A 13,492-nucleotide genomic window follows, 5' to 3' on the forward strand; every position below is an offset into this window, starting at 1 on the left:
CACGGTACACTGTGATACATGGGTGATGGAGGATTGTAATGACAAGGACATGGAGCATTGTGATGAGAAGGGCATTGAGCATTGTGATGACAAGTGTCATGGAGGTTTGTGATGACAAGTGAATGGAGCAATTTGATGAGAGGGTTCATGGAGCATTGTGATGTCCATGGCATGGAGCACTGTGATGCCAAGGGTCATGGAGCTTAGTGATGACCATGGTCATGGAGCATTTTGATGACAAGGGTGTGGTGCATTGTGATGAGAAGGGCAGGGAGCATTTTGATGACAGGGTCATGCAGCAATTTGATGAAAAGTGTAATGGAACATTTTGATGACTGGGGTTACAGAACATTGTGATGCCAGGGGTCATGGAGCTTTGGGATGAAAAGGGTCATGGAGCATTTTGATGACAGGGGTTATGGAACATTGTGATGTCAGTGGTCATGGAACATTGTGCTGATAAGGGGATGTAGCACTGTGATGACAGGGGTCATGGAACATTGTGATAACAGGGGTGAGGGTGGATTGTGATGACTAGTGATGGAACATTGTGATATCTCATGTGAGAGAGCATTTGGATGAGAAGTGCATGGAGCATTGTGATTACAAGGTTTATGGAGCATAGCGATGACAAGGTTGTGGATCATTGTGATGAAAAGCACATGGCACATTGTGATGACAAGGGTCATGGAGCATTGTTCTGAAAAAGGCATGGAGCATTGTGATGACAAGTGTCACGGAGCATTGTGATGAAAATTTCATGGAGCATTGTGGTTACAAATGTCACAGAGCCTTGCGATGACACAGCCATGGACCGTTGTGATGAGAAACGTTATGAAGCATTGTGATGACTGGAGTCACGGAGCATTGTGATGACAAGGGCCATGGAGCATTGTGATTACAAGGGCATGGAACATTGTGATGACAGGGGCATGGAGCATTGGTCTGACAAGTTTAATAGATTATTGTGATGACATTGGACATGGTGCATTGTGATGACAAGGGCATGGAGCATTGTGATGACAAGGGCATGGAGTATTGTGAAGACAGGTGTAAGGGGGCATTGTGATAACATATGTCATGGTCAATTTCAAAGACAATGGCATGGAGCATTGTGATGCCAAATGTCATGGTCCATTGCGATGACAGGGGCATGAAGCATTGTGATTACATGGGTCTTTGAGCATTGTGATGACAAAGGTCATGGAGCATTGTGAAGAGAAATCCATGGAGCCTTCTGATGACATGTCTCATGGAGCATTCTGATGAAAAGGGGCATGGAGCATTCTGATTACATGGGTCATGGAACATTGTGATAACAAGGGCAAGGAGCATTGCTCTAATAAGTTTCATGGATTATTGTGATGAGAGTTGTAATGGCACATTGTGATGACAAGGGCATGGAGCATTGTGATGACCAGGTCATGCAGTATTGTGAAGAGAGGTGTCAGGGAGCATTGTGATGACATATGTAATGGCCCATTGTGATGACAATGGCATGGAGCTTTGTGATGCCAAGTGTCATGGAGGATTCTGATGACAAAGGTAATGGAGCATTGTCATGACAAGGGTCCGGGAGCATTCTGATGACAAGCTTGTGGAGTATTTTGATGACAATGGTATGGAACATTGTGATGAAAATGGCATGGGGCATTGTGATGAAAAAGGCATGGAGCCTTTTCGTGACGGGGTTCAAGGAGCATTCTGATGACAAGTGTCAGGGAGCATTGTGATGACAAGTGTATTGAGAATTGTGATGACAAAGGTCATGGAGCATTGTGATGAAAAGGGCATGGAGTATTGTAATGACAGGCAGCATGGAACGTTGTGATGACAAGTGTTATGGAACAATGTGATCACAAGGGTTTGGAGCATTGTGATGACAGAGGTCATGGATCATTTTGATTTCAAGGAGCATGGAGCATTGTGATGAAAAGCGCATGGAGTATTGTAATGACAGGCAGCATGGAACGTTGTGATGACAAGTGTTATGGAACAATGTGATCACAAGGGTTTGGAGCATTGTGATGACAGAGGTCATGGATCATTTTGATTTCAAGGAGCATGGAGCATTGTGATGACAAGGGCATGAAGCAATGTGATCCAAGGTTGATTTAGGATTGTGATGACAATGGAAATGGAGTATTGTGATGACATGCGCATAGAGGATTGTAATGACAAGGTCATGTAGCATTTTGCTGACAAAGACATGGAGCATTGTGATGACAATGGCATGGAACATTGTGATGACAAGTGTCATGGAGGATTCTGATGACAAATGTAATGGAGCATTGTGATGAAAATGGCTTGGAGCATTGTGATGACAAGGGTCAGGGAGCATTGTGCTGACAAGTGCATGGAGAATTGTGATGACAAGGGTCATGAAGCATTCTGATGACAAGCCTGTGGTGTATTTTGATGACAATGGCATGCAGCATTGGGATGAAAACGGCATGGGCCTTTGTGATGAAAAAAACAGGGAGCCTTTTTGTGACAGGGTTCAAGGAGCATTCTGACGACAAGTGTCAGCTAGCATTGTGATGACAAGTGTATTGAGAATTTTGATGACAAAGTTCATGGAGCCTTGTGATGAGAAGACCATGGATAATTGTGATGATGAGCGTCATGGGGTGTTGTGATGATAAGTGTTATGCAACATTGTTATCACCAGGATTTTGAGCATTGTGATGACAGAGGTCATGGAGCATTTTGGTTTGATTTTGATGACAATAGCCTGAAGCATTATGATGATGGGCATTGTTCATTGTGATGACAGGGTTCATGGAGCATTGAGATGAAAAGGGGCATGGGGCATTGTGATTACAGGGGTCTTAGAGCATTGTGATGACAAGAGCAGGGAGCATTGTGATGAGAAGTCCATGGAACATTCTGATGACATGCGTCATGAAGCTTTGGATGGCAAGAGCATGGAGCATTGTGATTCCAGGGGTCTTGGAGCATTGTGATGAAAAGGGCATGCATCATTGTGATGAAAAAGGCATGGTGCCATGTCATGACAGGTTTCATGGAGCATACTGACGACAAGTGTCAGGGAGCATTGTGATGACAAGTGTATTGAGAATTGTGATGACAAAGGTCATGGAGCATTGTGATGAAAACTGTATGGAGTATTGTGATGACAGGCATCATGGAGCATTGTGAGGACAAGTGTTATGGAACATTGTGATCACAAGGGTTGGAGCATTGTGATGACAGAGGTCATGGATCATTTTGATTTCAAGGAGCATGGAGCATTGTGATGACAAGGGCATGAAGCAATGTGATCCCAAGGTTCATGGAGGATTGTGATGACAATGGTAATCGAGTATTTTGATGACAAGTGCATAGAGCATTGTAAGGACAAGGTCATGTAGCATTTTGCTGACAAAGGCATGGAGCATTATGAAGACAGGTGTCATGGAGCACTGTGATGACAAGCGTCATGGAGCACTGTGAATACAGGGGTCATGGAACATTGGGATGACAAGGGCATGGATCATTGTGATGACAAGGGTCATGAAGCATTGGGCTGAAAATGTTCATAGAGTATTGTGATGAAAGGGGTCATGGAGCATTGTGATTACAGGGGTCTTGGAGCATTGTGATGACAAGAGTCCCGGATCATTGTGTTGTCAGGTGTCATGGAGTGTTGTGATGACAGTGGTCATGGAGCATTGTGATGATACTGGTCATGGAGCATTGTGATGAGAAGGTCATGGAACACTGGGCTGAAAATGTTCCTGGAGTATTGTGATGACAGGGGTCATGGAGCATTGTGATGACAAGAAAATGGAGCATGGTGATGACAATGTCTTGGAGCATTGTGATGTGTTGACCATGGAGACTTGTGATGACAAATATCATGGAGCCTTCTGAAGAAAAGGGGCATGGAGCATTGTGATTACGAGTGTCTTGGAGCATTGTGATGACAAGGGCATGGAGCATTGTGAGGAGAAAGCCATGGAACATTCTGATGACATGCGTCATGGAGCTTTGTGATGACAAGAGCATGGAGCATTGTGATTACATGGGTCTTGGAGCATTGTGATGACAATTGTCATAGTGTCCTGTGATCTCAAGGCCGTGGAACATTGTGATGGCAGGGGTCACGGAGCATTGTTGACAGTGGTAATGGAGCATTGTGATGAGAAGTGCATTGAGCATTTGTCTGAAATGTTTCATGGATTATTGTGATGACAGTGGGCATGGCGCATTGTGATGACAAGGGCACGATACACTGTGATACATGGTTGATCGAGGATTGTAATGACAAGGACATGGAGCATTGTGATGAGAAGGGCATCGAGCATTGTGATGACAAGTGTCATGGAGCTTTGTGATGACAAGTGAATGGAGCAATTTGATGAGAGGGTTCATGGAGCATTGTGATGTCCATGGCATGGAGCACTGTGATGCCAAGGGTCATGGAGCTTAGTGATGACCATGGTCATGGAGCATTTTGATGACAAGGGTGTGGTGCATTGTGATGAGAAGTGCAGGGAGCATTTTGATGACAGGGTCATGCAGCAATTTGATGAAAAGTGTAATGGAACATTTTGATGACTGGGGTTACAGAACATTGTGATGCCAGGGGTCATGGAGCTTTGGGATGAAAAGGGTCATGGAGCATTTTGATGACAGGGGTTATGGAACACTGTGATGTCAGGGGTCATGGAACATTGTGCTGATAAGGGGATGTAGCATTGTGATGACAGGGTTCATGGAACATTGCGATAACAGGGGTGAGGGTGGATTGTGATGACTAGTGATGGAACATTGTGATATCTCATGTGAGAGAGCATTTGGATGAGAAGTGCATGGAGCATTGTGATTACAAGGTTTATGGAGCATAGCGTTGACAAGGTTGTGGATCATTGTGATGAAAAGCACATGGCACATTGTGATGACAAGGGTCATGGAGCATTGTTCTGAAAAAGGCATGGAGCATTGTGATGACAAGGGTCACGGAGCATTGTGATGAAAATTTCATGGAGCATTGTGGTTACAAATGTCACAGAGCCTTGCGATGACACAGCCATGGACCGTTGTGATGAGAAACGTTATGAAGCATTGTGATGACTGGAGTCACGGAGCATTGTGATGACAAGGGCCATGGAGCATTGTGATGACAGGGGCATGGAGCATTGGTCTGACAAGTTTAATAGATTATTGTGATGACATTGGACATGGTGCATTGTGATGACAAGGGCATGGAGCATTGTGATGACAAGGGCATGGAGTATTGTGAAGACAGGTGTAAGGGGGCATTGTGATAACATATGTCATGGTCAATTTCAAAGACAATGGCATGGAGCATTGTGATGCCAAATGTCATGGTCCATTGCGATGACAGGGGCATGAAGCATTGTGATTACATGCGTCTTTGAGCATTGTGATGACAAAGTTCATGGAGCATTGTGAAGAGAAATCCATGGAGACTTCTGATGACATGTCTCATGGAGCATTCTGATGAAAAGGGGCATGGAGCATTCTGATTACATGGGTCATGGAACATTGTGATAACAAGGGCAAGGAGCATTGGTCTAATAAGTTTCATGGATTATTGTGATGAGAGTTGTAATGGCACATTGTGATGACAAGGGCATGGAGCATTGTGATGACCAGGTCATGCAGTATTGTGAAGAGAGGTGTCAGGGAGCATTGTGATGACATATGTAATGGCCCATTGTGATGACAATGGCATGGAGCATTGTGATGCCAAGTGTCATGGAGGATTCTGATGACAAAGGTAATGGAGCATTTTCATGACAATGGCTTGGAGCATTGTGATGATAAGGGTCAGGGAGCATTGTGCTGACAAGTGCATGGAGAATAGTGATGACAAGGGTCATGGAGCATTCTGATGACAAGCTTGTGGAGTATTTTGATGACAATGGCATGGAGCTCTGGGATGAAAACGGCATGGGGATTTGTGATGAAAAAGGCATGGAGCCTTTTCGTGACACGGTTCAAGGAGCATTCTGACGACAAGTGTCAGGGAGCATTGTGATGACAAGTGTATTGAGAATTGTGATGACAAAGGTCATGGAGCATTGTGATGAAAAGGGCATGGAGTATTTTGATGACAGGCATCATGGAGCGTTGTGAGGACAAGTTTTATGGAACACTGTGATCACAAGTGTTTGGAGCATTGTGATGACAGAGGTCACGGATCATTTTGATTTCAAGGAGCATGGAGCATTTTGATGACAAGGGCCTGAAGCAATGTGATCCCAAGGTTCCTGGAGGATTGTGATGACAATTGTAAGGGAGTATTGTGATGACAAGCGCATAGAGCATTGTAATGACCAGGTCATGTAGCATTTTGCTGACAAAGGCATGGAGCATTGTGATGACAGATGTCATGGTGCACTGTGATTACAAGCGTCATGGAACATTGGGATGACAAGGGCATGGATCATTGTGATGACAAGGGTCATGAGCACTGGGCTGAAAATGTTCATGGAGTATTGTGATGACAGGGGTCTTGGAGCATTGTGATGACCAGAGTCCCGGATCATTGTGTTGTCAGGTGTTATGGAGTGTTGTGATGACAGTGGTCATGGAGCATTGTGATGTCAGGGGTCATGGAACATTGTGCTGATAAGGGGATGTAGCATTGTGATGACAGTTGTCATGGAACATTGGGAAAACAATGGTGAGGGAGGATTGTGATGACTAGTGATGGAACATTGTGATATCCCATGGGAGAGAGCATTTGGATGAGAAGTGCATGGAGCATTCTGATTACAAGGTTGATGGAGCAGAGTGATGACAAGGTTGTGGATCATTGTGATGAAAATCATATGGCACATTGTGATGACAAGGGTCATGGAGCATTGTTCTGACAAAGGCATGGAGCTTTGTGATAACAAGGCTCACGGAGCATTGTGATGAAATGTTCATGGAGCATTGTGGTTAAAAAGGTCACAGAGCCTTGTGATGACGCGGGCATGGACCGTTGTATTGACAAACGTTATGAAGCATTGTGATGACTGGAGTCATGGAGCATTGTGTTGACAGTGTTCATGGAGCATTGTGATGACAAGGGCATGGAGCATTGTGATGAGTAGGCCATCGAGCATTGTGATGACAAGTGTCCAGGAGCTGTGTGATGACAAGGGCATGGAGCAATGTGATTAGAGGGTTCATGGAGCATTGTGATGACAATGACATGGAGCCTTGTGATGTCAACGGTCATGGAGCTTAGTGATGACAATGGTCATGGAGCATTTTGATGACAAGGGTGTGGTGCATTGTGATGAGAAGGGCAGGGAGCATTGTGATGACAAGGGCATGGAATATTGTGAAGACAGGTGTCAGGGGGCATTGTGATGAAATATGTCATGGTCCATTGCGATGACAATAGCATGGAGCATAGTGATGCCAAATGCAAGGGAGGATTGTGATGACAAATATAATGGAGCACTGTGATGACTAGGGCTTGGAGCATTATGAAGACAAGGGCCATTGAGAATTTTCATGACAATGTCATGAACCATTGTGATGACAAGGTCCTGGAGCACTGTGATGAGAAAACCATGGAGCCTTGCGATGACAAGTCTCATGGAGCATACTGATGAAAAGGGGCATGGGGCATTCTGATTACAGGGGTCTTGGAACATTGTGATAACAAGAGCATGGAGCAATGTGATGACAAGGGCATGGAGCATTGGTCTAATAAGTTTCATGGATTATTGTGATGACAGTTGGAATGGCGCATTGTGAAGACAAGAGCATGGAGCATTGTGATGACCAGATCATGCAGTATTGTGAAGAGAGGTGTCAGGGAGCATTGTGATTACATATGTAATGGCCCATTGTGATGACAATGGCTTGGAGCATTGTGATGCCAAGTGTCATGGAGGATTCTAATGACAAAGGTAATGGAGCATTGTGATGACAATGGCTTGGATCATTGTGATGACAAGGGTCAGGGAGCATTGTTCTGACAAGTGCATGGATAATAGTGATGACAAGGGTCATGGAGCATTCTGATGACAAGCTTGTGTAGTATTTTGATGACAATGGCATGGAGCATTGGGATGAAAATAGCATGGGGCTTTGTGATGAAAAAGGCATGGAGCCTTTTCGTCACAGGGTTCAAGGAGCATTCTGACGACAAGTGTCAGGGAGCATTGTGATGACAAGTGTATTGAGAATTGTGATGACAAAGTCATGGAGCATTTTGATGAGAAGACCATGGATAATTGTGATGAAGAGCGTCATGAGGTGTTGTGATGATAAGTGTTTTGCAACATTGTGATCACCAGGGTTTGGAGCATTGTGATGACAGAGGTCATGGAGCATTTTGATTTCACTGTGATGACAATAGACTGAAGCATTATGATGATGGACATGGTGCATTGTTATGACAGTGTTCATGGAGCATTGAGATGAAAAGGGGCATGGAGCAATGTGATTACAGCTGTCTTGGAGCATTGTGATGACAAGGGCATGGAGCATTGTGCTGAGAAGTGCATGGAACATTCTGATGATATGCATCATGGAGCTTTGTGATGACAAGGGCAAGGAGCATTATGATTACAGGGGTCTTGGAGCACTGTGATGTAAAGCGCATGGATCAATGTGATGAAAATGGCATGGAGCCTTGTCATGAAAGAGTTCATGGAGCATACTGACGACAAGTGTCAGGGAGTATTGTGATGAAAAGAGTATTGAGAATTGTGATGACAAAGTCATGGAGCCTTGTGATGAGAAGACCATGGATAATAGTGATGATTAGCGTCATGGGGTTTTGTGATGATAAGTGTTATGCAACATTGTGATCACCATGGTTTGGAGCATTGTCATGACAGAGGTCATGGAGATTTTGATTTCATTGTGATGACAATAGCCTGAAGCATAATGATGATGGGCATGGTTCATTGTGATGAAAGGGATCGTGGAGCATTGTGATGAAAAGGGGCATGGAACATTGTGATTACAGGGGTCTTGGAGCATTGTGATGAGAAGTGTCATGGAAACTTGTGATGACAGGGGTTATGGAGCATTGTGATGACCAGGGAATGGAGCATGGTGATGACAAGGTCTTGGAGCATTGTGATGAGATGACCATGGAGACTTGTGATGACAAGTCTCATGGAGCATTCTGATGAAAAGGGCATGGAGCATTGTGATTACGAGGGTATGGAGCATTGTGATGACAAGGGCATGGAGCATTGTGAGGAGAAGGCCATGGAACATTCTTATGACATGTGTCATGGAGCTTTGTGATGACAAGGGCATGGAGCATTGTGATTATATGGGTCTTGGAACATTGTGATGACAATGGTCATGGAGCCTTGTGATCACATGGCCGTGGAACATTGTGATGGCAGGGGCCATGGAGAATTGTTGACAGAGGTAATGGAGCATTGTGATGAGAAGGGCATTGAGCATTGTTCTGAAATGTTTCATGGATTTTTGTGATGAGAGTGGCCATGGAGCATTGTGATGACAAGGGAACGGTACACTGTGATACATGGGTCATGGAGGATTGTAATGACAAGGACATGGAGCATTATGATGAGAAGGGCATCGAGCATTGTGATGACATGTGTCACGGAGCTGTGTGATGACAAGGGCATGGAGCATTGTGATGACATGTGTCATGGAGCACAGTGATGACAAGCGTCACAGAGCATTCTGAATACATGGGTCATGGAGCATTGGGATGACAAGGGCATGGATCATTGTGATGACATGGGTCATGGAGCACTGGACTGAAAATGTTCATAAAGTCTTGTGATGACAGGGGTCATGGAGCATTGTGATGACTAGGGAATGGAGCATTGTGATGACAAGAGTCCCGGATCATTGTGTTGTCAGGTGTCATGGAGTGTTGTGATGACAGTGGTCATGGGGCATTGTGATGATATTGGCCATGGAGCATTGTGATGAGAAAGTCGTGGAGCATTGGGCTGAAAATATTCATGTATTATTGTGATGACAGGGGCCATGGAGCATTGTGATGACAACGGAACGGAGCATGGTGATGACAAGGTCGTGGAGCATTGTGATGAGAAGACCATGGAGACGTGTGATGACAAGTCTCATGGAGCATTCTGATGAAAAGGGGCATGGAGCATTGTGATTACAGGGGTCTTGGAGCATTATGATGACAAGGGCATGGAGCATTGTGATGAGAAAGCCATTAAGCATTCTGATGAAATGCGTTATGGAGTTCTTGATGACAAGGCCTTGGAGCATTGTGATTACAGGGATCTTGGAGCATTGTGATGAAAAGGGCATGGATTATTGTGATGAAAAAGGCATGGATCCTTGTCATGACAGGGTTCAAGGAGCATACTGACGACAAGTGTCAGGGAGCATTGTGATGACAAGTGTATTGAGCATTGTGATGACAAAGATCATGGAGCATTGTGATGAGAAGGCCATGGATAATTGTGATGATGTGCGTTATGGGGTGTTGTGATGATACGTGTTATGGAACATTGTGATCACAAGGATTTGGAGCATTATGATGACAGAGGTCATGGAGAATATTGATTTTATTGTGATGACAATAGCCTGAAGCATTATGATGATGGGCATGGTGCATTGTGATGACAGGGTTCATGGAGCATTGAGATGAAAAGGTGCATGGAGCATTGTGTTTACAGGGGTCTTAGAGCATTATGATGACTAAGGTATGGAGCATTGTGATGTGAAGGCCATGGAACATTCGGATCACATGCGTAATGGAGCTTTGTGATGACAAGGGCATGGAGCATTGTGATTTCAGGGGTCTTGAGCATTGTGATGAGAAGTGTCATGGAACCTTGTGATGACTAGGCCGTGGAACATTGTGATGGCAGGGGTCATGGTGCATTGTTATGACAGGGGTAATGGAGCATTGTGCTGAGAAGGGTAGGAACTTTGGTCTGAAATGTTTCTTGGATTATTGTGATGAGCGTGGGCATGGAGCATTGTGATGACAAGGGCTCGGAACACTGTGATACATGGGTCATGCTGGACTGTAATGACAAGGGCATGGAGCATTGTGATTAGAAGGGCATCGAGCATTGTGATGACAAGTGTCATAGAGCTTTGTGATGATAAGTGTTATGCAACATTGTGATCACAATGGTTTGTAGCATTATGATCACAGAGGTCATGGAGAATATTGATTTAATTGTGATGACAATAGCCTGAAACATTATGATGATGGGCATGCTTCATTTTGATGACAGGTTTCATGAAGCATTGAGATGAAAAGTGGCATGGAGCATTGTGATTACAGGGGTCTTGGAGCATTGTGATGACAACGGTATGGAGCATTGTGATGAGAAGGCCATGGAACATTCTGATGACATGCGTCATGGAGCTTTGTGATGACAAGTGAATGTAGCATTGTGATTTCAGGGGTCTTGAGCATTGTGATGAGAAGTGTCATGGAACCTGGTGATGACTAGGCCGTGGAATATTGTGATGGCAGGGGTCATGGTGCATTGTTATGACCGGGGTAATCGAGAATTGTGATGAGAAGGGTATGGAACTTTGGTCTGAAATGTTTCATGGATTATTGTGATGAGAGTGGGTATGGAGCATTGTGATGACAAGGGCACAGAACACTGTGATACATGGGTCATGCAGGATTGTAATGACAAGGGCATGGAGCATTGTGATTAGAAGGTCATGGAGCATTGTGATCACAAGTGTCATGGAGCATTGTGATGACAAGGGCATTGAGCAATGTTATGAGAGGGTACATGGAGCATTGTGATGCCAATGACATGGAGCATTGTGATGCCAAGAGTCATGGAGCTTTGTGATGACAAGTCATGGAGCATTTTGATGAAAAGGGCATGGTGCATTGTGATGAGAAGGTCAGGGAGCATTTTGATGACCGGTTCATGCAGCAATTTGATAAAAAGTGTAATGGAACATTTAGATGACAGGGGTTATAGAACATTCTGATGTCAGGGGTCTTGGAGCTTTGGGATGGAAAGGGTCATGGAGCATTTTGATGACAGGGCTTATGGAACATTGTGATGGCAGGGGTCATGGAACATTGTGATGATAAGTGGATGTAGCATTGTGATGACAGGGTCATGGATCATTGTGATTCCAGGGGTGAGGGAGTATTGTGATGACTAGTGATGGAACACTGTGATATCTCTGGTGAGAGAGCATTTTGATGAGAAGTGCATGGACCATTTTGATTACAAGGTTTATGGAGCATTGCAATTACAAGGTTGTGGACAGTTGTGATGAAATGCGCATGGCACATTGTGATGACAATGGTCATGGAGCATTATTCTGACAAAGACATGGAGCATTGTGATGACAAGGGTCACTGAGAATTGTGATGAAAAGTTCATGGAGCATTTTGGTTACAAAGGTCACAGAGCCTTGTGATGACGCAGGCATGGACCATTGTGATGAAAAACGTTATGAAGAATTGTGATGACTGGAGTCAAGGAGCATTGTGATGACACGGGTCATGGAGCACTGTGATGACAAGGGCATGGTGCATTGTGATGACAGGGGCATGGAGCATTGGTCTGACAAGTTTCATAGATTATTGTGCTGAGAGTGGGCATGGTGCATTGTGATGAGAAGGGCATGGAGCATTGTGATGATAAGGTCATGGAGTATTTTGAAGACAGGTGTCAGGGAGCATTGTGATGATATATGTCATGGTACGTTGCGATGACAATGGCATGGAGCATTGTGATGCCAAATGTAATGGAGGATTGTATTGACAAATATAATGGAGCATTGTGATGATTAGGGCTTGGAGCATTATGATGACAAGGGCCATTGAAAATTTTCATGAGAAGGTCGTGAAGCATTGTGATGACAAGGTCCTGGAGCATTGTGATGACAAAACCATGGAGCCTTTTGAAGACAAGTCTCATGGAGCATACTGATGAAAAGGGGCATGGAGAATTGTGATTACAGGGGTCTTGGAACATTGTGATGACAAGGGCATAGAGCATAGTGAGGAGAAGACCAAGGAGCATTCTGATGGCATGCGTCATTGAGCTTTGTGATGAGAAGGGCATGGAGCATTGTGATTACATGGGTCTTGGAGCATTGTGATGAAAAGGGCATGGAGCACAGTGAAGAAAAGGGCATGGATCATTGTGATGAAAAAGGCATGCAGCCTTGTCATGACAGGGTTCAAGGCCATACAGACTACACGTGTCAGGGAGCATTTAGATGACAACTGTATTGAGCATTGTGATGACAAATGTCATGGAGCATTGTGATGAGAAGACCATGGATAATTGTGATGTCGAGCATCATGGGGCTTTGTGATGACAAGTGTTATGGAATATTGTGATCACAAGGGTTTTGAGCATTGTTATGACAGTGGTCATGGAGTATTTTGATTTCTTTGTGATGACAATAGCATGAAGCATTATGATGATGGTCATGGTGCATTGTGATGACAGGGTTCATGGATCATTGAGATGAAAAAGGGCATAGAACATTGTGATTACAGTGTTCTTGGAGCATTGTGATGAGAAGGGTCATGGAG

The sequence above is a fragment of the Mesoplodon densirostris genome, unplaced genomic scaffold (assembly GCF_025265405.1).
Source record: "Mesoplodon densirostris isolate mMesDen1 unplaced genomic scaffold, mMesDen1 primary haplotype scaffold_35, whole genome shotgun sequence".
NCBI lineage: Eukaryota > Metazoa > Chordata > Mammalia > Artiodactyla > Ziphiidae > Mesoplodon > Mesoplodon densirostris.